The following is a 5891-nucleotide window of genomic DNA, read 5'->3' on the forward strand; positions in this document are numbered from 1 at the left end:
TATTACGTAAAATAACTTTATAGTAGTATTCATCTAAGGCCGTGTGCGAGTTCGAGTAAATTGAGGTAAAGTAAATTGAATTTTCCTATGGATTTTTTGCACTGCACTTATGTAAATGTTTATTCATTTATTTATTGCACTTATTTATTAATTTTGATTTAAAGTTTTCAAATTTATTTATTTATTAAACAACTTATAAAATGTTCACAATGGTAACACTTAATTTACCTAATTTTTATCTAATTTACCATACTTGAAATTTTTGCAAATACCAACATTCGCTGCCATACCGATATAATGTACTATTTCCCTAACTTTACCATCTATTTACTTGAACTCGCACACGGCCTAAGTATATAAATTTATCAAGTGTGTAGTTTTATGCGTTTTCGTACACGATTATATGATCGCACTTGGTGAAGTATTTGTGTTATTTTATCAATCTGCTGCATAATAGCACAGCAGATTTTTTGTTATTGCATGTACACATTTGAATAGGTTTGGGTTAGGTTCAGAAGGCTCGTATTGACAGTTGTCAGCACTTCCACTCGCATGCATGTATTGTGCATTGTGATGCCCTCAAAAAATTATGCCGGGTGAGACGAATTGCTAACCTTTTTTATCCTTGTTAAACCATTTGATTTCCCAGATGAAGTTGAGGAGATCCGATAAGTTTGTTTTTGTTATCTCTTCCAAGCCAGTGAAAAAGCGATCCCCAAGACATTGAAGTCGCCTTGTCTGCATTCCTGAACAGCGGCACAGCAAGTGGTTGACAGATTCTACCTCCTCTCAATCTTGGCAACTCCTGCATAATCCACTTGTTGGAACTCATTTGAATAAAACAATAAATAAAATAAAAACACTAATATTTTATATTACTAGATTGTAGAATATATGAAATATAGAATATTTATAAGATTATATACAATAATATTTAAAATGTTTTTTAAACAAATATCAAGTATTTTAACTAAAATGAAGTCAATATTTGTTTCTGTTTGTCTTTCGTTTGCATCCAACATTTACTATCAAAATTAATCCAAATAAATATTAAATTTATGGACACAATTATTACTGCACTAACATGAAGTTATTAATATACAATTATAATGAAATATAAACCTTTTGGAAGATTATATTTAAGAGAATTTTATTCATATTTTGAAAATTGTTACAAAATTATTTATTCGTATTATTATTATAAGTTCCATGGGTGTAATATTTCACTTTTTATACTATATGCTAAGTAATGTGTAAATTTGTTTGAGTTTATTGTATATACAATATAATTTTTTAGAATATGGTAGTACTATAAATAAACTGTGTATAATATACACAAAATAGTGATATGTTGTAATATACACTTTGTGCCTTAATTACGTTTTCTAACACAGAAGTCCGTATGCCTTCGATAGCTCAGTTGGTAGAGCGGTGGACTGTAGAATGTCAAATTAATGCGGATATCCATAGGTCGCTGGTTCAAATCCGGCTCGAAGGAGACTTTTTTTTATTTTTCGTTAACAATTTTTTTTATTAATAATATAAAAAATAGGCAATTTTTTAATTTATAACTAATTTATAATATTTAATTTTAAGTAACAAAATATTTTTTTTTAAAAAATTCGATATCTTAATTATAATCTTGTTAATCTAGTAAAAGATTAACAAAACGGATAATTAATAAATAAAATATTTTTACTTTGCTTCAAGAAAGCGGTCAATGCACATTTTTGTTGTTTCTTCTTTCCAATAAATTTTTTTGTTCATCATTTATTATTAAATAACATATTTGTTTATTGACTTTAGTTGCACAATAAAGTAAATTCATTTTCGTAATATGAAAAGTATATAATTTAAATATTTATATACGTTATAAGCAAACTTATATGCGGACAGAGGAAATTAGAGTTAATTTAAGAATCTTTCACGAAGTATAGAAAATCCTAAAAATATACAAAATAAACAAAATAAATAGATTTTTATGCAAAAAAGTGGCACGTGAATGAATTTTTTCCGAATTTACAACACAATGAAGTTTATTTTTAGGAAAAACAAATATAAGTATTCAGTTAATTATGTCATAGGTGTAAATAAAAATCATATGAATCGGGGAAGCCATACTTTTGAAGTAGATATTATATATATATATATCCATCATCCGCAAACTGCATCTCGATGAGAAGTACAGAGTAAGGAAGATATTTTATCATCATCTCATGTCATTTCAATTATTATTATCAGTATTATCATTACATATTTGATTTTTTTAAATAACATAAGAACTTATATATGAATGCATATTAAAAATTATATAGGTATTTCTTGAGCAAGTACAACCAAATAAACCTCTTATCATCTTTCGATTATACGAGTATCATTTGACTACTTTGCGTCTACACGCGTGTTTCACTCGCAGATTCTAATATTCATCTTCTTTAAATCAATTTGATTTCTTCAATTCAACTAAATCGTTTATATGAATATACTCCTATAATTTTTACTTCCATTATTGAACTGTTAATTCTTACCACATATCCGATTTAGTTTAGTTTTTAGAAATTAACAAATTGAAGATCGTTTTCAGTGCTTGTTATCCTTTCAATTTCGTTTTTCCATTGCATCTCCATCTCCATTTCTATCTTATGTGGGATCAAAATTTGTTCGTAAGATGCTTTGTTCAAATCTTAGTTTTCTATCCATATCAGTTGGTAGGGTATATGTTTCTCAGCTGTACCATAGTGTTGAATGGATCACACTCCCGAAAAAACAAGTATCCACTTTTGTGATATTAGTACAGGTATTCATTAAGAATACCTTTTTTAATAAAAGGATTTGTTTTTAACTTTAATAAAGAAGTCGGATATAGAAATTGTTTTCGAACTATCCAGCGCAGAGTAATAGTTGTATTTATATCAGGATATTATTCTAAAAAAGTGTTTTGAATATCGTAACAAAATGTTCTATGCACAAGATTATCTTTAAATGTAAAATATGTGCATTTCTTTATAAAGAATAATTATTTTACTTTAATTGTGTAATTAAAATATATTTTTCTTTAAAAAATTACACTGATGCAATGACTGCAATAAATCTATCGATTCACACTTTTCTGCTATTATTTATTTAAAGAATCATTTATCCAGATCCAAACATCTATATATCTCAAGTCCTCTTTATTCTAATTTCTAACGTAAACAATAACTGTGAAATTATAACCTTTGTACCATAATGTTATCATCTTTCAGTTGGTTAATCGTAGTAATTCTTAAGCATAAGACACATCCTTTGTTCTGGTCATTATAAAGTTATTGTTCATGATTGTGTGCTGTGGTTGATTGTTTTCTATTTGGATTGCAGGATCAAACTAACACAATCACTATGATTTTAAGCATTTAACAAGAGTCTAGAAGTTTATTGTTAGCAATATATTTTCTTTTTTTCATTGAACCTCATTAGTGCTGAAGTCTTGAACGCTGGCATTCTTCATTCGAAGATCCTTTCTTCTGGCTTTATCTAAGCATCATCGTCTGGATTTCTGCTTTATGAGCTAGTAGTGATCTTATAATTGTCTATATGCATTCTGAGATTGAAGTTTTCCGTCAGAAAATCAGATTCTCTAATTGACGACTATAGATTCAGTAGAGTCACAAATCAAATTTCACCCAATATGATCGGCTAGTGTCTTGCGATTATCAGAAAACGCATACATATCCCCTATCTGGCTTTCATTGAATATTATTAGATATAGCAATAGTCTGGAGCATGATAATTTAAATGGCTTTTTATCAGTATCTCAAAGTTTAGAGTGTAATCTTATTATTATTAATAGAAATATCAATAATAATTATTATTATTAGTAATTTTTATTAATAATAACATTAATAATAATAAGTACACGGCCGACAAAGTAATTCTAAAATAATAGAGCGAATTTCTATTGAAGGAGTTCAAACCTTTGCACTGAATTTCTAATTATACGAGTATATGTAACATATATTACGTTTGAATACTTAAATTAAAAATCGAGATCAAGATCAAGATAATACGAGTAGATATTCTCTAGTATTCCAATTCATTCAAGTAAAAATAGTTTTCAATATTTTCATTTAAAAACTTTTTAAATTATAAAAATGAAATACTGATCTTTAGAGAATACTAAACTCACCGGAATTGATTACGCTTTTCCATTAAATCAGCTACTCGCGTTTTCCTCAGGGGTGCTGGAGAAGCTCCTGGTGAAGTCTGCTCCGACTCTGCCACCATTGTGCGGGCCAATATCAAATCTTCTTCCTTCATATTCAAAAATTAAGCACAAAACACTCGTTCAGGAACCGAAATTAAAATAAGTAAACACGTTTTTCGAAACTCGTTAATCGGAGTTGGAGTCCAATATGTTTATACGTATAAATATTTTTGCCAAAAATAATATTGATATATTATGTATTCGGTATTCGGTATTATTATTAATCACATATCCGTTTTATATAAAATAATTTTATTTATTTTTGTCGTCACTTTTTCAAGGAATTTTTTTTAATATTATAATTGTTAGTGCGAAAAAATTAATTGAAATTTGATTCAATTTTTTTTTGTATTCGGAAAAACGAATATCTTCTTTTTATTAAATCCAAGTTTTTTCAAAAAAAATTATTTCGCAACTGCTCGCTTTTGAAGTTCAAATTGTACTGATGCGTTTGTTGCATGAAACTTTTGAATTTCATATCGGAATTGTTCATTGACAACAACAAAAGCAACAAAAACAACAGCAACAAACGTAGCTGAATATTGCTTACATATATGAAAGGTTGTAGATATATGTATGTACGTTTGTATCTGTATCTTTTTGGATAGAATTTAGTATACTCAAAAAGCGAGTGCTTTTATTAAAAATTCTAAATTCAGCAAAATATTTACATTTTTTCACTTCGGAATAAGCGCGCGGGCATAAAGTATGTATTTCTGCTGCCTCTTCTTCTTTTCTGTATAAATCTTAGCTATATGTTTGTACCTCACCTTTTGGATAATGTTTTTAACTATTTACTTGAGGTGTTCATTGAATAAATTTTGTATCTCTGAAATATTTACAGCGGCGCTTATGTGCCGAACGGAATCAATAATGAACATCAGTGGCCGGCCACCTATCAGTCGAGATCAGTAGTGAAGAATAGGCGGCATCGCAGACTCCAGCGATGCCGTCTGACGTGCTTTTTAATTATTTAAGTTAGATTTTTTAGCTACGACAATGTGGAAAATCAACAACAATCATCAACGACTGGTCATCTATCAGTTGCGATCAATACTGAAGTATGAAGTAACACATCACAGACTCCGGTGAATCTGACATCCAGTTACGGTAGTGTGGGATGATAAGTGCAGTTGGTTGAATACAAAGAACTATGAAGCTTGTAGGAACTGATAAAATCTGTACACATTCATTAAAGATGCTATATTGCAAAAACATGTTTTTTATTAAATACTACATAGGTATATATGCAAAATGTATAAATTCATAGATCTGATAATAAGTGATGATAAGTGATGATTTCAATAATCATCAGCCAATGTTGACGATGTTAATTAAAAGCAGATGTGCTTCAAATAAGAATAACCTCTATTACATAAAATTAATAATCGTACTCATGTTATAATAGATCAAAATCCTTAATTAATCGATTTTAATCTTGAACAAATTATGTTCAAAATAAAAAAAGAATTGCTTATATATTGCAACACAATCTTGTTTATAATAGAAACTTAGAGGTGCCCGCAAATGGAAGAGATACTATTAAATGTCAATTTTCTGTTAACAATCAAAGAATCTATAGTTCATAAATAGTTGATGTTAATTACACAAGCCTAAAAAGATGTACTTAGTTATACAAGGCAACTAT

At 28.5% G+C, this 5891-nt stretch overlaps 1 non-coding gene across 1 annotated transcript; it reads left to right on the plus strand.

Annotated features, from left to right (window-relative positions):
* The first annotated feature begins 1405 nt into the window (after positions 1-1405).
* Positions 1406-1498, plus strand: Trnay-gua. Its single transcript has 2 exons — positions 1406-1442; positions 1463-1498. It is a non-coding gene; the product is annotated as a tRNA-Tyr (tRNA).
* Positions 1499-5891: the final 4393 nt, after the last annotated feature.

The sequence above is a fragment of the Teleopsis dalmanni genome, chromosome 2 (genome assembly GCF_002237135.1).
Source record: "Teleopsis dalmanni isolate 2A chromosome 2, ASM223713v2, whole genome shotgun sequence".
Taxonomy (NCBI): Eukaryota; Metazoa; Arthropoda; class Insecta; order Diptera; family Diopsidae; genus Teleopsis; species Teleopsis dalmanni.